The 16,247-nt window shown below is 39.8% G+C and overlaps 31 non-coding genes and 5 pseudogenes across 31 annotated transcripts; all 36 read left to right on the plus strand.

The window, feature by feature from the left end:
- Positions 1-429: 429 nt before the first annotated feature.
- On the plus strand, positions 430-548 carry LOC133786653 (5S ribosomal RNA). The gene has a single exon (XR_009871800.1). It is a non-coding gene; the product is annotated as a 5S ribosomal RNA (ribosomal RNA).
- A 1,092-nt stretch (positions 549-1,640) lies between these two features.
- Positions 1,641-1,759, plus strand: LOC133786355 (5S ribosomal RNA). The gene has a single exon (XR_009871519.1). It is a non-coding gene; the product is annotated as a 5S ribosomal RNA (ribosomal RNA).
- A 1,093-nt stretch (positions 1,760-2,852) lies between these two features.
- Positions 2,853-2,971, plus strand: LOC133786356 (5S ribosomal RNA). The gene has a single exon (XR_009871520.1). It is a non-coding gene; the product is annotated as a 5S ribosomal RNA (ribosomal RNA).
- A 1,092-nt stretch (positions 2,972-4,063) lies between these two features.
- On the plus strand, positions 4,064-4,182 carry LOC133786358 (5S ribosomal RNA). Its single transcript, XR_009871522.1, has one exon. It is a non-coding gene; the product is annotated as a 5S ribosomal RNA (ribosomal RNA).
- A 1,094-nt stretch (positions 4,183-5,276) lies between these two features.
- LOC133788059 (5S ribosomal RNA) lies at positions 5,277-5,395 on the plus strand. Its single transcript, XR_009873039.1, has one exon. It is a non-coding gene; the product is annotated as a 5S ribosomal RNA (ribosomal RNA).
- Positions 5,396-5,625: 230 nt separating this feature from the next.
- LOC133786913 (5S ribosomal RNA) lies at positions 5,626-5,744 on the plus strand. Its single transcript, XR_009872053.1, has one exon. It is a non-coding gene; the product is annotated as a 5S ribosomal RNA (ribosomal RNA).
- Positions 5,745-5,967: 223 nt separating this feature from the next.
- On the plus strand, positions 5,968-6,086 carry LOC133788000 (5S ribosomal RNA). Its single transcript, XR_009872984.1, has one exon. It is a non-coding gene; the product is annotated as a 5S ribosomal RNA (ribosomal RNA).
- Positions 6,087-6,304: 218 nt separating this feature from the next.
- Positions 6,305-6,423, plus strand: LOC133787063 (5S ribosomal RNA). The gene has a single exon (XR_009872195.1). It is a non-coding gene; the product is annotated as a 5S ribosomal RNA (ribosomal RNA).
- A 228-nt stretch (positions 6,424-6,651) lies between these two features.
- On the plus strand, positions 6,652-6,770 carry LOC133787017 (5S ribosomal RNA). Its single transcript, XR_009872153.1, has one exon. It is a non-coding gene; the product is annotated as a 5S ribosomal RNA (ribosomal RNA).
- Positions 6,771-6,995: 225 nt separating this feature from the next.
- Positions 6,996-7,114, plus strand: LOC133786799 (5S ribosomal RNA). Its single transcript, XR_009871942.1, has one exon. It is a non-coding gene; the product is annotated as a 5S ribosomal RNA (ribosomal RNA).
- A 219-nt stretch (positions 7,115-7,333) lies between these two features.
- LOC133786462 (5S ribosomal RNA) lies at positions 7,334-7,452 on the plus strand. The gene has a single exon (XR_009871621.1). It is a non-coding gene; the product is annotated as a 5S ribosomal RNA (ribosomal RNA).
- Positions 7,453-7,683: 231 nt separating this feature from the next.
- On the plus strand, positions 7,684-7,802 carry LOC133786915 (5S ribosomal RNA). The gene has a single exon (XR_009872054.1). It is a non-coding gene; the product is annotated as a 5S ribosomal RNA (ribosomal RNA).
- A 225-nt stretch (positions 7,803-8,027) lies between these two features.
- LOC133786428 (5S ribosomal RNA) lies at positions 8,028-8,146 on the plus strand. The gene has a single exon (XR_009871590.1). It is a non-coding gene; the product is annotated as a 5S ribosomal RNA (ribosomal RNA).
- Positions 8,147-8,364: 218 nt separating this feature from the next.
- LOC133787090 (5S ribosomal RNA) lies at positions 8,365-8,483 on the plus strand (annotated as a pseudogene).
- A 229-nt stretch (positions 8,484-8,712) lies between these two features.
- LOC133786430 (5S ribosomal RNA) lies at positions 8,713-8,831 on the plus strand. The gene has a single exon (XR_009871591.1). It is a non-coding gene; the product is annotated as a 5S ribosomal RNA (ribosomal RNA).
- A 218-nt stretch (positions 8,832-9,049) lies between these two features.
- LOC133787906 (5S ribosomal RNA) lies at positions 9,050-9,168 on the plus strand. Its single transcript, XR_009872894.1, has one exon. It is a non-coding gene; the product is annotated as a 5S ribosomal RNA (ribosomal RNA).
- A 231-nt stretch (positions 9,169-9,399) lies between these two features.
- LOC133786756 (5S ribosomal RNA) lies at positions 9,400-9,517 on the plus strand. Its single transcript, XR_009871901.1, has one exon. It is a non-coding gene; the product is annotated as a 5S ribosomal RNA (ribosomal RNA).
- Positions 9,518-9,746: 229 nt separating this feature from the next.
- On the plus strand, positions 9,747-9,865 carry LOC133787164 (5S ribosomal RNA; annotated as a pseudogene).
- Positions 9,866-10,093: 228 nt separating this feature from the next.
- Positions 10,094-10,212, plus strand: LOC133786916 (5S ribosomal RNA). Its single transcript, XR_009872055.1, has one exon. It is a non-coding gene; the product is annotated as a 5S ribosomal RNA (ribosomal RNA).
- A 226-nt stretch (positions 10,213-10,438) lies between these two features.
- On the plus strand, positions 10,439-10,557 carry LOC133788155 (5S ribosomal RNA). Its single transcript, XR_009873130.1, has one exon. It is a non-coding gene; the product is annotated as a 5S ribosomal RNA (ribosomal RNA).
- Positions 10,558-10,775: 218 nt separating this feature from the next.
- LOC133787261 (5S ribosomal RNA) lies at positions 10,776-10,894 on the plus strand. Its single transcript, XR_009872291.1, has one exon. It is a non-coding gene; the product is annotated as a 5S ribosomal RNA (ribosomal RNA).
- Positions 10,895-11,125: 231 nt separating this feature from the next.
- On the plus strand, positions 11,126-11,244 carry LOC133787114 (5S ribosomal RNA; annotated as a pseudogene).
- A 226-nt stretch (positions 11,245-11,470) lies between these two features.
- LOC133786339 (5S ribosomal RNA) lies at positions 11,471-11,589 on the plus strand. Its single transcript, XR_009871503.1, has one exon. It is a non-coding gene; the product is annotated as a 5S ribosomal RNA (ribosomal RNA).
- A 223-nt stretch (positions 11,590-11,812) lies between these two features.
- On the plus strand, positions 11,813-11,931 carry LOC133786877 (5S ribosomal RNA). Its single transcript, XR_009872018.1, has one exon. It is a non-coding gene; the product is annotated as a 5S ribosomal RNA (ribosomal RNA).
- Positions 11,932-12,150: 219 nt separating this feature from the next.
- Positions 12,151-12,269, plus strand: LOC133786575 (5S ribosomal RNA). The gene has a single exon (XR_009871728.1). It is a non-coding gene; the product is annotated as a 5S ribosomal RNA (ribosomal RNA).
- A 231-nt stretch (positions 12,270-12,500) lies between these two features.
- LOC133786917 (5S ribosomal RNA) lies at positions 12,501-12,619 on the plus strand. The gene has a single exon (XR_009872056.1). It is a non-coding gene; the product is annotated as a 5S ribosomal RNA (ribosomal RNA).
- A 223-nt stretch (positions 12,620-12,842) lies between these two features.
- On the plus strand, positions 12,843-12,961 carry LOC133786511 (5S ribosomal RNA). Its single transcript, XR_009871667.1, has one exon. It is a non-coding gene; the product is annotated as a 5S ribosomal RNA (ribosomal RNA).
- Positions 12,962-13,179: 218 nt separating this feature from the next.
- Positions 13,180-13,298, plus strand: LOC133787162 (5S ribosomal RNA; annotated as a pseudogene).
- A 229-nt stretch (positions 13,299-13,527) lies between these two features.
- LOC133786431 (5S ribosomal RNA) lies at positions 13,528-13,646 on the plus strand. Its single transcript, XR_009871592.1, has one exon. It is a non-coding gene; the product is annotated as a 5S ribosomal RNA (ribosomal RNA).
- Positions 13,647-13,865: 219 nt separating this feature from the next.
- On the plus strand, positions 13,866-13,984 carry LOC133788128 (5S ribosomal RNA). The gene has a single exon (XR_009873104.1). It is a non-coding gene; the product is annotated as a 5S ribosomal RNA (ribosomal RNA).
- A 231-nt stretch (positions 13,985-14,215) lies between these two features.
- On the plus strand, positions 14,216-14,334 carry LOC133786564 (5S ribosomal RNA). Its single transcript, XR_009871718.1, has one exon. It is a non-coding gene; the product is annotated as a 5S ribosomal RNA (ribosomal RNA).
- Positions 14,335-14,563: 229 nt separating this feature from the next.
- On the plus strand, positions 14,564-14,682 carry LOC133786399 (5S ribosomal RNA). The gene has a single exon (XR_009871562.1). It is a non-coding gene; the product is annotated as a 5S ribosomal RNA (ribosomal RNA).
- Positions 14,683-14,913: 231 nt separating this feature from the next.
- On the plus strand, positions 14,914-15,032 carry LOC133786918 (5S ribosomal RNA). The gene has a single exon (XR_009872057.1). It is a non-coding gene; the product is annotated as a 5S ribosomal RNA (ribosomal RNA).
- Positions 15,033-15,255: 223 nt separating this feature from the next.
- On the plus strand, positions 15,256-15,374 carry LOC133786512 (5S ribosomal RNA). Its single transcript, XR_009871668.1, has one exon. It is a non-coding gene; the product is annotated as a 5S ribosomal RNA (ribosomal RNA).
- A 218-nt stretch (positions 15,375-15,592) lies between these two features.
- Positions 15,593-15,711, plus strand: LOC133787128 (5S ribosomal RNA; annotated as a pseudogene).
- A 229-nt stretch (positions 15,712-15,940) lies between these two features.
- LOC133786432 (5S ribosomal RNA) lies at positions 15,941-16,059 on the plus strand. The gene has a single exon (XR_009871593.1). It is a non-coding gene; the product is annotated as a 5S ribosomal RNA (ribosomal RNA).
- The last annotated feature ends 188 nt before the right edge of the window (positions 16,060-16,247 follow it).

The following is a 16,247-nucleotide window of genomic DNA, read 5'->3' on the forward strand; positions in this document are numbered from 1 at the left end:
GCGGAAAAATGTGACCACTATTTTATAATTTGTATCGTGTAATAGGTACTAAAGATTAGTTTTGTTTACTTTTTGGTTTAGAAAAGAAAGTAGAATAATTCATAAAACAAACAACTCTAAATAAAAAAACAATCATTTTATCTATAAATTGTGTTTTTATATTAAATTTTTTGTTCATCAAAACAGGGTTTAAGGGCACAATTGAATCATTTAACAAAAGGTGTTTTTTTGTTCTTCAAAAATCCACTTACGGCTCAAAAGTTTGTATTTTTGTTTTAAATCTTTAAAGAGTCATTTATTCCGTTTCCCTTGAGAGGTTAACACCGTGGTCACTAACAAGCAGCGAATAAGAAGTTCCTAGTTGATCCGAGGGAGAAAAGGGAGGACACACGCGTTCGCTATAAATGAATATTGCGGACCAAACATTCCGGTTGCGATCATACCAGCACTAATGCACCGGATCCCATCAGAAGTCCGCAGTTAAGCATGCTTGGGCGAGAGTAGTACTAGGATGGGTGACCTCCTGGGGAGTCCTCGTGTTGCACCCCTGAAACCATCATTTTTTAATTTTTTTTTTCTTCAAAAACCCACTTACGGCTCAAAAGTTTGTATTTTCTGTTTTAAATCTTTAAAGAGTCATTTATTCCGTTTCCCTTGAGGGGTTAACACCGTGGTCACTAACAAGCAGCGAATAATTTCTCAAAAAAATGCTGTTTTGGCAACTAATTCTATGTTAAGTACCATTTTTTTTCAAAAGGTTCATGTTTTATTTTGCTATTTCAAACAAAATAAACTGATATAATGGGTGAGTGATGTATGAAAATCATTGTTGTTGATGTATTTGTTAATTATACTCCCATGAAACTTCAAACTTTTACTTCCTTTTATATCTCACGAAATGTTTATGAAAAATTAAGATATCCATCTTGTATCATAATTTGTCTTGGTAATGTTGGTTTTTTTGCCACTTGGTCAGAGGTCCAACTCTATGTGACCTCTTTTCTTTATTTATTTTTTTTCAATTTTGATCTTTAGTTTTGTTTTATGGTTGTCCTGGTCAAAAAGGTAGAATAATTTACATAATAATTCATTATACTAACAAATCCGAATAAAAAACAATCATTCCATCTATAAAATTGTGTTTTAAAATTAAATTTTTTGTTTATCAAAACCGAGTTTAAGGGCATAATATGTTTTAATAAGTTGAGGCAGCGGAAAAATGTGACCACTATTTTATAATTTGTATCGTGTAATAGGTACTAAAGATTAGTTTTGTTTACTTTTTGGTTTAGAAAAGAAAGTAGAATAATTCATAAAACAAACAACTCTAAATAAAAAAACAATCATTTTTTCTATAAATTGTGTTTTTATATTAAATTTTTTGTTCATCAAAACAGGGTTTAAGGGCACAATTGAATCATTTAACAAAAGGTGTTTTTTTGTTCTTCAAAAATCCACTTACGGCTCAAAAGTTTGTATTTTTGTTTTAAATCTTTAAAGAGTCATTTATTCCGTTTCCCTTGAGGGGTTAACACCGTGGTCACTAACAAGCAGCGAATAAGAAGTTCCTAGTTGATCCGAGGGAGAAAAGGGAGGACACACGCGTTCGCTATAAATGAATATTGCGGACCAAACATTCCGGTTGCGATCATACCAGCACTAATGCACCGGATCCCATCAGAAGTCCGCAGTTAAGCGTGCTTGGGCGAGAGTAGTACTAGGATGGGTGACCTCCTGGGGAGTCCTCGTGTTGCACCCCTGAAAGCATCATTTTTTAATTTTTTTTTTCTTCAAAAACCCACTTACGGCTCAAAAGTTTGTATTTTCTGTTTTAAATCTTTAAAGAGTCATTTATTCCGTTTCCCTTGAGGGGTTAACACCGTGGTCAATAACAAGCAGCGAATAATTTCTCAAAAAAATGCTGTTTTGGCAACTAATTCTATGTTAAGTACCATTTTTTTTCAAAAGGTTCATGTTTTATTTTGCTATTTCAAACAAAATAAACTGATATAATGGGTGAGTGATGTATGAAAATCATTGTTGTTGATGTATTTGTTAATTATACTCCCATGAAACTTCAAACTTTTACTTCCTTTTATATCTCACGAAATGTTTATGAAAAATTAAGATATCCATCTTGTATCATAATTTGTCTTGGTAATGTTGGTATTTTTGCCACTTGGTCAGAGGTTCAACTCTATGTAACCTCTTTTCTTTATTTTTATTTTTTTCAATTTTGATCTTTAGTTTTGTTTTATGGTTGTCCTGGTCAAAAAGGTAGAATAATTTACATAATAATTCATTATACTAACAAATCCAAATAAAAAACAATCATTCCATCTATAAAATTGTGTTTTAAAATTAAATTTTTTGTTTATCAAAACCGAGTTTAAGGGCATAATATGTTTTAATAAGTTGAGGCAGCGGAAAAATGTGACCACTATTTTATAATTTGTATCGTGTAATAGGTACTAAAGATTAGTTTTGTTTACTTTTTGGTTTAGAAAAGAAAGTAGAATAATTCATAAAACAAACAACTCTAAATAAAAAAACAATCATTTTATCTATAAATTGTGTTTTTATATTAAATTTTTTGTTCATCAAAACAGGGTTTAAGGGCACAATTGAATCATTTAACAAAAGGTGTTTTTTTGTTCTTCAAAAATCCACTTACGGCTCAAAAGTTTGTATTTTTGTTTTAAATCTTTAAAGAGTCATTTATTCCGTTTCCCTTGAGAGGTTAACACCGTGGTCACTAACAAGCAGCGAATAAGAAGTTCCTAGTTGATCCGAGGGAGAAAAGGGAGGACACACGCGTTCGCTATAAATGAATATTGCGGACCAAACATTCCGGTTGCGATCATACCAGCACTAATGCACCGGATCCCATCAGAAGTCCGCAGTTAAGCGTGCTTGGGCGAGAGTAGTACTAGGATGGGTGACCTCCTGGGGAGTCCTCGTGTTGCACCCCTGAAACCATCATTTTTTAATTTTTTTTTTCTTCAAAAACCCACTTACGGCTCAAAAGTTTGTATTTTCTGTTTTAAATCTTTAAAGAGTCATTTATTCCGTTTCCCTTGAGGGGTTAACACCGTGGTCACTAACAAGCAGCGAATAATTTCTCAAAAAAATGCTGTTTTGGCAACTAATTCTATGTTAAGTACCATTTTTTTTCAAAAGGTTCATGTTTTATTTTGCTATTTCAAACAAAATAAACTGATATAATGGGTGAGTGATGTATGAAAATCATTGTTGTTGATGTATTTGTTAATTATACTCCCATGAAACTTCAAACTTTTACTTCCTTTTATATCTCACGAAATGTTTATGAAAAATTAAGATATCCATCTTGTATCATAATTTGTCTTGGTAATGTTGGTTTTTTTGCCACTTGGTCAGAGGTCCAACTCTATGTGACCTCTTTTCTTTATTTATTTTTTTTCAATTTTGATCTTTAGTTTTGTTTTATGGTTGTCCTGGTCAAAAAGGTAGAATAATTTACATAATAATTCATTATACTAACAAATCCGAATAAAAAACAATCATTCCATCTATAAAATTGTGTTTTAAAATTAAATTTTTTGTTTATCAAAACCGAGTTTAAGGGCATAATATGTTTTAATAAGTTGAGGCAGCGGAAAAATGTGACCACTATTTTATAATTTGTATCGTGTAATAGGTACTAAAGATTAGTTTTGTTTACTTTTTGGTTTAGAAAAGAAAGTAGAATAATTCATAAAACAAACAACTCTAAATAAAAAAACAATCATTTTTTCTATAAATTGTGTTTTTATATTAAATTTTTTGTTCATCAAAACAGGGTTTAAGGGCACAATTGAATCATTTAACAAAAGGTGTTTTTTTGTTCTTCAAAAATCCACTTACGGCTCAAAAGTTTGTATTTTTGTTTTAAATCTTTAAAGAGTCATTTATTCCGTTTCCCTTGAGGGGTTAACACCGTGGTCACTAACAAGCAGCGAATAAGAAGTTCCTAGTTGATCCGAGGGAGAAAAGGGAGGACACACGCGTTCGCTATAAATGAATATTGCGGACCAAACATTCCGGTTGCGATCATACCAGCACTAATGCACCGGATCCCATCAGAAGTCCGCAGTTAAGCGTGCTTGGGCGAGAGTAGTACTAGGATGGGTGACCTCCTGGGGAGTCCTCGTGTTGCACCCCTGAAAGCATCATTTTTTAATTTTTTTTTTCTTCAAAAACCCACTTACGGCTCAAAAGTTTGTATTTTCTGTTTTAAATCTTTAAAGAGTCATTTATTCCGTTTCCCTTGAGGGGTTAACACCGTGGTCAATAACAAGCAGCGAATAATTTCTCAAAAAAATGCTGTTTTGGCAACTAATTCTATGTTAAGTACCATTTTTTTTCAAAAGGTTCATGTTTTATTTTGCTATTTCAAACAAAATAAACTGATATAATGGGTGAGTGATGTATGAAAATCATTGTTGTTGATGTATTTGTTAATTATACTCCCATGAAACTTCAAACTTTTACTTCCTTTTATATCTCACGAAATGTTTATGAAAAATTAAGATATCCATCTTGTATCATAATTTGTCTTGGTAATGTTGGTTTTTTTGCCACTTGGTCAGAGGTCCAACTCTATGTGACCTCTTTTCTTTATTTATTTTTTTTCAATTTTGATCTTTAGTTTTGTTTTATGGTTGTCCTGGTCAAAAAGGTAGAATAATTTACATAATAATTCATTATACTAACAAATCCGAATAAAAAACAATCATTCCATCTATAAAATGGTGTTTTAAAATTCAATTTTTTGTTTATCAAAACCGGGTTTAAGGGCATAATATGTTTTAATAAGTTGAGGCAGCAGAAAAATGTGACCACTATTTTATAATTTGTATCGTGTAATAGGTACTAAAGATTAGCTTTGTTTAATTTTTGGTTTAAAAAAGAAAGTAGAATAATTCAAAAAACAAACAACTCTAAATAAAAAAACAATCATTTTATCTATAAATTGTGTTTTTATATTAAAGTTTTTTGTTCATCAAAACAGGGTTTAAGGGCACAATTGAATCATTTAACAAAATGTGTTTTTTTGTTCTTCAAAAATCCACTTACGACTCAAAAGTTTGTATTTTCTGTTTTAAATCTTTAAAGAGTCATTTATTCCGTTTCCCTTGAGGGGCTAACACCGTGGTCACTAACAAGCAGCGAATAAGAAGTTCCTAGTTGATCCGAGGGAGAAAGGAGAGGACTCACGCGTTCGCTATAAATCAATATTGCGGACCAAACATTCCGGGTGCGGTCATACCAGCACTAATGCACCGGATCCCATCAGAACTCCGCAGTTAAGCGAGCTTGGGCGAGAGTAGTACTAGGATGGGTGACTACCTGGGAAGTCCTTGTGTTGCACCCCTGAAAACATCATTTTATTTTTGTTTTTTTTGTTCTTCAAAAATCCACTTACGGCTCAAAAGTTTGTATTTTCTGTTTTAAATCTTTTAAGAGTCATTTATTTCGTTTCCCTTGAGGGGTTAACACCGTGGTCACTTACAAGCAGCGAATAAGAAGTTCCTAGTTGATCCGAGGGAGAAAAGGGAGGAAACACGCGTTCGCTATAAATGAATATTGCGGACCAAACATTCCGGGTGCGATCATACCAGCACTAATGCACCGGATCCCATCAGAACTACGCAGTTAAGCGAGATTGGGCGAGAGTAGCACTAGGATGGGTGACCTCCTGGGAAGTCCTCGTGTTGCACCCCTGAAAACATCATTTTTTTTTTTTGTTCTTCAAAAATCCACTTACGGCTCAAAAATTTCTATTTTCTGTTTTAAATCTTTAAAGAGTCATTTATTCCGTTTCCCTTGAGGGGTTAACACCGTGGTCACTAACAAGAAGCGAATAAGAAGTTCCTAGTTGATCCGAGGGAGAAATGGGAGGACACACGCGTTCGCTATAAATGAATATTGCAGACCAAACATTGCGGGTGCGATCATACCAGCACTAATGCACCGGATCCCATCAGAACTCCGCAGTTAAGCGAGCTTGGGCGAGAGTAGCACTAGGATGGGTGACCTCCTGGGAAGTCCTCGTGTTGCACCCCTGAAAACATCATTTTTTTTTTCTTCAAAAATCCACTTACGGCTCAAAAGTTTGTATTTTCTGTTTTAAATCTTTAAAGAGTCATTTATTCCGTTTCCCTTGAGGGGTTAACACCGTGGTCACTAACAAGCAGCGAATAAGAAGTTCCTAGTGGATCCGAGGGAGAAAAGGGAGGAAACAGGCGTTCGCTATAAATGAATATTGCGGACCAAACATTCCGGGTGCGATCATACCAGCACTAATGCACCGGATCCCATCAGAACTACGCAGTTAAGCGAGATTGGGCGAGAGTAGCCCTAGGATGGGTGACCACCTGGGAAGTCCTCGTGTTGCACCCCTGAAAACATCATTTTTTTTTTGTTTTTTGTTCTTCAAAAATCCACTTACGGCTCAAAAGTTTCTATTTTCTATTTTAAATCATTAAAGAGTCATTTATTCCGTTTCCCTTGAGGGGTTAACACCGTGGTCACTAACAAGAAGCGAATAAGAAGTTCCTAGTTGATCAGAGGGAGAAAAGGGAGGACACACGCGTTCGCTATAAATGAATATTGCGGACCAAACATTCCGGGTGCGATCATACCAGCACTAATGCACCGGATCCCATCAGAACTACGCAGTTAAGCGAGATTGGGCGAGAGTAGCACTAGGATGGGTCACCTCCTGGGAAGTCCTCGTGTTGCACCCCTGAAAACATCATTTTTTTTTTTTTTGTTCTTCAAAAATCCACTTACGGCTCAAAAATTTCTATTTTCTATTTTAAATCTTTAAGGAGTCATTTATTCCGTTTCCCTTGAGGGGTTAACACCGTGGTCACTAACAAGAAGAGAATAAGAAGTTCCTAGTTGATCCGAGGGAGAAATGGGAGGACACACGCGTTCGCCATAAATAAATATTGCGGACCAAACATTCCGGGTGCGATCATACCAGCACTAATGCACCAGATCCCATCAGACCTCCGCAGTTAAGCGAGCTTGGGCGAGAGTAGCACTAGGATGGGTGACCTCCTGGGAAGTCCTCGTGATGCACCCCTGAAAACATCATTTTTTTTTTTCTTCAAAAATCCACTTACGGCTCAAAAGTTTGTATTTTCTGTTTTAAATCTTTAAAGAGTCATTTATTCTGTTTCCCTTGAGGGGTTAACACCGTGGTCACTAACAAGCAGCGAATAAGAAGTTCCTAGTTGATCAGAGGGAGAAAAGGGAGGACACACGCGTTCGCTATAAATGAATATTGCGGACCAAACATTCCGGGTGCGATCATACCAGCACTAATGCACCGGATCCCATCAGAACTACGCAGTTAAGCGAGCTTGGGCGAGAGTAGTACTAGGTTGGGTGACCACCTGGGAAGTGCTCGTGTTGCACCCCTGAAAACATCATTTTCTTTTTTGTTTTTTTTGTTCTTCAAAAATCCACTTACGGCTCAAAAGTTTGTATTTTCTGTTTTAAATCTTTAAAGTGTCATTTATTCCGTTTCCCTTGAGGGGTTAACACCGTGGTCACTAACAAGCAGCGAATAAGAAGTTCCTAGTTGATCAGAGGGAGAAAAGGGAGGACACACGCGTTCGCTATAAATGAATATTGCGGACCAAACATTCCGGGTGCGATCATACCAGCACTAATGCACCGGATCCCATCAGAACTACGCAGTTAAGCGAGATTGGGCGAGAGTAGCACTAGGATGGGTGACCTCCTGGGAAGTCCTCGTGTTGCACCCCTGAAAACATCATTTTTTTTTTTTTTGTTCTTCAAAAATCCACTTACGGCTCAAAAATTTCTATTTTCTATTTTAAATCTTTAAAGAGTCATTTATTCCGTTTCCCTTGAGGGGTTAACACCGTGGTCACTAACAAGAAGAGAATAAGAAGTTCCTAGTTGATCCGAGGGAGAAATGGGAGGACACACGCATTCGCCATAAATGAATATTGCGGACCAAACATTCCGGGTGCGATCATACCAGCACTAATGCACCGGATCCCATCAGAACTCCGCAGTTAAGCGAGCTTGGGCGAGAGTAGCACTAGGATGGGTGACCTCCTGGGAAGTCCTCGTGATGCACCCCAGAAAACATCATTTTTTTTTTCTTCAAAAATCCACTTACGGCTCAAAAGTTTGTATTTTCTGTTTTAAATCTTTAAAGAGTCATTTATTCTGTTTCCCTTGAGGGGTTAAGACGGTGGTCACTAATAAGCAGCGAATAAGAAGTTCCTAGTTGATCCGAGGGAGAAAAGGGAGGACACACGCGTTCGCTATAAATGAATATTGCGGACCAAACATTCCGGGTGCGATCATACCAGCACTAATGCACCGGATCCCATCAGAACTACGCAGTTAAGCGAGAATGGGCGAGAGTAGCCCTAGGATGGGTGACCACCTGGGAAGTCCTCGTGTTGCACCCCTGAAAACATCATTTTTTTTTTTGTTTTTTGTTCTTCAAAAATCCACTTACGGCTCAAAAGTTTCTATTTTCTGTTTTAAATCTTTAAAGAGTCATTTATTTCGTTTCCCTTGAGGGGTTAACACCGTGGTCACTAACAAGAAGACAATAAGAAGTTCCTAGTTGATCCGAGGAAGAAATGGGAGGACACACGCGTTCGCCATAAATGAATATTGCGGACCAAACATTCCGGGTGCGATCATACCAGCACTAATGCACCGGATCCCATCAGAACTCCGCAGTTAAGCGAGCTTGGGCGAGAGTAGCACTAGGATGGGTGACCTCCTGGGAAGTCCTCGTGATGCACCCCTGAAAACTTCATTTTTTTTTTCTTCAAAAGTCCACTTACAGCTCAAAAGTTTGTATTTTCTGTTTTAAATCTTTAAAGAGTCATTTATTCTGTTTCCCTTGAGGGGTTAACACCGTGGTCACTAACAAGCAGCGAATAAGAAGTTCCTAGTAGATCCGAGGGAGAAAAGGGAGGACACACGCGTTCGCTATAAATGAATATTGCGGACCAAACATTCCGGGTGCGATCATACCAGCACTAATGCACCGGATCCCATCAGAACTCCGCAGTTAAGCGAGCTTGGGCGAGAGTAGTACTAGGATGGGTGACCACCTGCGAAGTGCTCGTGTTGCACCCCTGAAAACATCATTTTCTTTTTTGTTTTTTTTGTTCTTCAAAAATCCACTAACGGCTCAAAAGTTTGTATTTTCTGTTTTAAATCTTTAAAGAGTCATTTATTCCGTTTCCCTTGAGGGGTTAACACCGTGGTCACTAACAAGCAGCGAATAAGAAGTTCCTAGTTGATCCGAGGGAGAAAAGGGAGGACACACGCGTTCGCTATAAATGAATATTGCGGACTAAACATTCCGGGTGCGATCATACCAGCACTAATGCACCGGATCCCATCAGAACTCCGCAGTTAAGCGAGCTTGGCGAGAGTAGTACTAGGATGGGTGACCACCTGGGCAGTCCTCGTGTTGCACCCCTGAAAACATCATTTTTTTTTGTTTTTTTTGTTCTTCAAAAATCCACTTACGGCTCAAAAGTTTGTATTTTCTGTTTTAAATCTTTAAAGAGTCATTTATTCCGTTTCCCTTGAGGGGTTAACACCGTGGTCACTAACAAGCAGTGAATAAGAAGTTCCTAGTAGATCCGAGGGAGAAAAGGGAGGAAACACGCGTTCGCTATAAATGAATATTGCGGACCAAACATTCCGGGTGCGATCATACCAGCACTAATGCACCGGATTCCATCAGAACTACGCAGTTAAGGGAGATTGGGCGAGAGTAGCGCTAGGATAGGTGACCACCTGGGAAGTCCTCGTGTTGCAGCCCTGAAAACATCATTTTATTTTTATTTTTTGTTCTTCAAAAATCCACTTACGGCTCAAAAGTTTCTATTTTCTGTTTTAAATCATTAAAGAGTCATTTATTCCGTTTCCCTTGAGGGGTTAACACCGTGGTCACTAACAAGCAGCGAATATGAAGTTCCTAGTTGATCAGAGGGAGAAAAGGGAGGACACACGCGTTCGCTATAAATGAATATTGCGGACCAAACATTCCGGGTGCGATCATACCAGCACTAATGCACCGGATCCCATCAGAACTACGCAGTTAAGCGAGATTGGGCGAGAGTAGCACTAGGATGGGTGACCTCCTGGGAAGTCCTCGTGTTGCACCCCTGAAAACATCATTTTATATTTTTTTTGTTCTTCAAAAATCCACTTACGGCTCAAAAATTTATATTTTCTGTTTTAAATCTTTAAAGAGTCATTTATTCCGTTTCCCTTGAGGGGTTAACACCGTGGTCACTAACAAGAAGCGAATAAGAAGTTCCTAGTTGATCCGAGGGAGAAATGGGAGGACACACGCGTTCGCTATAAATGAATATTGCGGACCAAACATTCCGGGTGCGATCATACCAGCACTAATGCACCGGATCCCATCAGAACTCCGCAGTAAAGAGAGCTTGGGCGAGAGTAGCACTAGGATGGGTGACCTCCTGGGAAGTCCTCGTGTTGCACCCCTGAAAACATCATTTTTTTTTTCTTCAAAAATCCACTAACGGCTCAAAAGTTTGTATATTCAGTTTTAAATCTTTAAAGAGTCATTTATTCTGTTTCCCTTGAGGGGTTAACACCGTGGTCACTAACAAGCAGCGAATAAGAAGTTCCTAGTTGATCCGAGGGAGAAAAGGGAGGACACACGCGTTCGCTATAAATGAATATTGCGGACCAAACATTCTGGGTGCGATCATACCAGCACTAATGCACCGGATCCCATCAGAACTCCGCAGTCAAGCGAGCTTGGGCGAGAGTAGTACTAGGATGGGTGACCACCTGGGAAGTCCTCGTGTTGCACCCCTGAAAACATCATTTTCTTTTTTGTTTTTTTTGTTCTTCAAAAATCCACTTACGGCTCAAAAGTTTCTATTTTCTGTTTTAAATCATTAAAGAGTCATTTATTCCGTTTCCCTTCAGGGGTTAACACCGTGGTCACTAACAAGCAGCGAATAAGAAGTTCCAAGTTGATCAGAGGGAGAAAAGGGAGGACACACGCGTTCGCTATAAATGAATATTGCGGACCAAACATTCCGGGTGCGATCATACCAGCACTAATGCACCGGATCCCATCAGAACGACGCAGTTAAGCGAGATTGGGCGAGAGTAGCACTAGGATGGGTGACCTCCTGGGAAGTCCTCGTGTTGCACACCTGAAAACATCATTTTATATTTTTTTTGTTCTTCAAAAATCCACTTACGGCTCAAAAATTTATATTTTCTGTTTTAAATCTTTAAAGAGTCATTTATTCCGTTTCCCATGAGGGGTTAACACCGTGGTCACTAACAAGAAGCGAATAAGAAGTTCCTAGTTGATCCGAGGGAGAAATGGGAGGACACACGCGTTCGCTATAAATGAATATTGCGGACCAAAAATTACGGGTGCGATCATACCAGCACTAATGCACCGGATCCCATCAGAACTCCGCAGTAAAGCGAGCTTGGGCGAGAGTAGCACTAGGATGGGTGACCTCCTGGGAAGTCCTCGTGTTGCACCCCTGAAAACATCTTTTTTTTTTTTTGTTCTTCAAAAATCCACTTACGGCTCAAAAATTTCTATATTCTATTTCAAATCTTTAAGGAGTCATTTATTCCGTTTCCCTTGAGGGGTTAACACCGTGGTCACTAACAAGAAGAGAATAAGAAGTTCCTAGTTGATCCGAGGGAGAAATGGGAGGACACACGCGTTCGCCATAAATAAATATTGCGGACCAAACATTCCGGGTGCGATCATACCAGCACTAATGCACCAGATCCCATCAGACCTCCGCAGTGAAGCGAGCTTGGGCGAGAGTAGCACTAGGATGGGTGACCTCCTGGGAAGTCCTCGTGATGCACCCCTGAAAACATCATTTTTTTTTTTCTTCAAAAATCCACTTACGGCTCAAAAGTTTGTATTTTCTGTTTTAAATCTTTAAAGAGTCATTTATTCTGTTTCCCTTGAGGGGTTAACACCGTGGTCACTAACAAGCAGCGAATAAGAAGTTCCTAGTTGATCAGAGGGAGAAAAGGGAGGACACACGCGTTCGCTATAAATGAATATTGCGGACCAAACATTCCGGGTGCGATCATACCAGCACTAATGCACCGGATCCCATCAGAACTACGCAGTTAAGCGAGCTTGGGCGAGAGTAGTACTAGGATGGGTGACCACCTGGGAAGTGCTCGTGTTGCACACCTGAAAACATCATTTTCTTTTTTATTTTTTTTGTTCTTCAAAAATCCACTTACGTCTCAAAAGTTTGTATTTTCTGTTTTAAATCTTTCAAGAGTCATTTATTCTGTTTCCCTTGAGGGGTTAACACCGTGGTCACTAACAAGCAGCGAATAAGAAGTTCCTAGTTGATCAGAGGGAGAAAAGGGAGGACACACGCGTTCGCTATAAATGAATATTGCGGACCAAACATTCCGGGTGCGATCATACCAGCACTAATGCACCGGATCCCATCAGAACTACGCAGTTAAGCGAGATTGGGCGAGAGTAGCACTAGGATGGGTGACCTCCTGGGAAGTCCTCGTGTTGCACCCCTGAAAACATCATTTTTTTTTTTTGTTCTTCAAAAATCCACTTAAGGCTCAAAAATTTCTATTTTCTATTTTAAATCTTTAAAGAGTCATTTATTCCGTTTCCCTTGAGGGGTTAACACCGTGGTCACTAACAAGAAGAGAATAAGAAGTTCCTAGTTGATCCGAGGGAGAAATGGGAGGACACACGCGTTCGCCATAAATGAATATTGCGGACCAAACATTCCGGGTGCGATCATACCAGCACTAATGCACCGGATCCCATTAGAACTCCGCAGTTAAGCGAGCTTGGGCGAGAGTAGCACTAGGATGGGTGACCTCCTGGGAAGTCCTCGTGATGCACCCCAGAAAACATCATTTTTTTTTTCTTCAAAAATCCACTTACGGCTCAAAAGTTTGTATTTTCTGTTTTAAATCTTTAAAGAGTCATTTATTCTGTTTCCCTTGAGGGGTTAACACCGTGGTCACTAATAAGCAGCGAATAAGAAGTTCCTAGTTGATCCGAGGGAGAAAAGGGAGGACACACGCGTTCGCTATAAATGAATATTGCGGACCAAACATTCCGGGTGCGATCATACCAGCACTAATGCACCGGATCCCATCATAACTACGCAGTTAAGCGAGAATGGGCGAGAGTAGCCCTAGGATGGGTGACCACCTGGGAAGTCCTCGTGTTGCACCCCTGAAAACATCATTTTTGTTTTTGTTTTTTGTTCTTCAAAAATCCACTTACGGCTCAAAAGTTTGTATTTTCTGTTTTAAATCTTTAAAGAGTCATTTATTCCGTTTCCCTTGAGGGGTTAACACCGTGGTCACTAACAAGAAGACAATAAGAAGTTCCTAGTTGATCCGAGGGAGAAATGGGAGGACACACGCGTTCGCCATAAATGAATATTGCGGACCAAACCTTCCGGGTGCGATCATACCAGCACTAATGCACCGGATCCCATCAGAACTCCGCAGTTAAGCGAGCTTGGGCGAGAGTAGCACTAGGATGGGTGACCTCCTGGGAAGTCCTCGTGATGCACCCCTGAAAACTTCATTTTTTTTTTTCTTCAAAAATCCACTTACGGCTCAAAAGTTTGTATTTTCTGTTTTAAATCTTTAAAGAGTCATTTATTCTGTTTCCCTTGAGGGGTTAACACCGTGGTCACTAACAAGCAGCGAATAAGAAGTTCCTAGTTGATCCGAGGGAGAAAAGGGAGGACACACGCGTTCGCTATAAATGAATATTGCGGACCAAACATTCCGGGTGCGATCATACCAGCACTAATGCACCGGATCCCATCAGAACTCCGCAGTTAAGCGAGCTTGGGCGAGAGTAGTACTAGGATGGGTGACCACCGGCGAAGTGCTCGTGTTGCACCCCTGAAAACATCATTTTCTTTTTTGTTTTTTTTGTTCTTCAAAAATCCACTTACGGCTCAAAAGTTTGTATTTTCTGTTTTAAATCTTTAAAGAGTCATTTATTCCGTTTCCCTTAAGGGGTTAACACCGTGGTCAATAACAAGCAGCGAATAAGAAGTTCCTAGTTGTTCCGAGGGAGAAAAGGGAGGACACACGCGTTCGCTATAAATGAATATTGCGAACCAAACATTCCGGGTGCGATCATACCAGTACTAATGCACCGGATCCCATCAGAACTCCGCAGTTAAGCGAGCTTGGGCGAGAGTATTACTAGGATGGGTGACCACCTGGGCAGTCCTCGTGTTGCACCCCTGAAAACATCATTTTTTTTTGTTTTTTTTGTTCTTCAAAAATCCACTTACGGCTCAAAAGTTTGTATTTTCTGTTTTAAATCTTTAAAGAGTCATTTATTCCGTTTCCCTTGAGGGGTTAACACCGTGGTCACTAACAAGCAGCGAATAAGAAGTTCCTAGTTGATCCGAGGGAGAAAAGGGAGGACACACGCGTTCGCTATAAATGAATATTGCGGACCAAACATTCCGGGTGCGATCATACCAGCACTAATGCACCGGATCCCATCAGAACTACGCAGTTAAGCGAGCTTGGGCGAGAGTAGTACTAGGATGGGTGACCACATGGGAAGTGCTCGTGTTGCACCCCTGAAAACATCATTTTCTTTTTTGTTTTTTTTGTTCTTCAAAAATCCACTTACGTCTCAAAAGTTTGTATTTTCTGTTTTAAATCTTTAAAGAGTCATTTATTCTGTTTCCCTTGAGGGGTTAACACCGTGGTCACTAACAAGCAGCGAATAAGAAGTTCCTAGTTGATCAGAGGGAGAAAAGGGAGGACACACGCGTTCGCTATAAATGAATATTGCGGACCAAACATTCCGGGTGCGATCATACCAGCACTAATGCACCGGATCCCATCAGAACTACGCAGTTAAGCGAGATTGGGCGAGAGTAGCACTAGGATGGGTGACCTCCTGGGAAGTCCTCGTGTTGCACCCCTGAAAACATCATTTTTTTTTTTTGTTCTTCAAAAATCCACTTACGGCTCAAAAATTTCTATTTTCTATTTTAAATCTTTAAAGAGTCATTTATTCCGTTTCCCTTGAGGGGTTAACACCGTGGTCACTAACAAGAAGAGAATAAGAAGTTCCTAGTTGATCCGAGGGAGAAATGGGAGGACACACGCGTTCGCCATAAATGAATATTGCGGACCAAACATTCCGGGTGCGATCATACCAGCACTAATGCACCGGATCCCATTAGAACTCCGCAGTTAAGCGAGCTTGGGCGAGAGTAGCACTAGGATGGGTGACCTCCTGGGAAGTCCTCGTGATGCACCCCAGAAAACATCATTTTTTGTTTCTTCAAAAATCCACTTACGGCTCAAAAGTTTGTATTTTCTGTTTTAAATCTTTAAAGAGTCATTTATTCTGTTTCCCTTGAGGGGTTAACACCGTGGTCACTAATAAGCAGCGAATAAGAAGTTCCTAGTTGATCCGAGGGAGAAAAGGGAGGACACACGCGTTCGCTATAAATGAATATTGCGGACCAAACATTCCGGGTGCGATCATACCAGCACTAATGCACCGGATCCCATCAGAACTACGCAGTCAAGCGAGAATGGGCGAGAGTAGCCCTAGGATGGGTGACCACCTGGGAAGTCCTCGTGTTGCACCCCTGAAAACTTCATTTTTGTTTTTGTTTTTTGTTCTTCAAAAATCCACTTACGGCTCAAAAGTTTCTATTTTCTGTTTTAAATCTTTAAAGAGTCATTTATTCCGTTTCCATTGAGGGGTTAACACCGTGGTCACTAACAAGAAGACAATAAGAAGTTCCTAGTTGATCCGAGGGAGAAATGGGAGGACACACGCGTTCGCCATAAATGAATATTGCGGACCAAACATTCCGGGTGCGATCATACCAGCACTAATGCACCGGATCCCATCAGAACTCCGCAGTTAAGCGAGCTTGGGCGAGAGTAGCACTAGGATGGGTGACCTCCTGGGAAGTCCTCGTGATGCACCCCTGAAAACTTCATTTTTTTTTTCTTCAAAAATCCACTTACGGCTCAAAAGTTTGTATTTTCTGTTTTAAATCTTTAAAGAGTCATTTATTCTGTTTCCCTTGAGGGGTTAACACCGTGGTCACTAACAAGCAGCGAATAAGAAGTTCCTAGTTGATCCGAGGGAGAAAAGGGAGGACACACGCGTTCGC

This window comes from Humulus lupulus, chromosome 6 (assembly GCF_963169125.1).
Source record: "Humulus lupulus chromosome 6, drHumLupu1.1, whole genome shotgun sequence".
Classification (NCBI taxonomy): domain Eukaryota; kingdom Viridiplantae; phylum Streptophyta; class Magnoliopsida; order Rosales; family Cannabaceae; genus Humulus; species Humulus lupulus.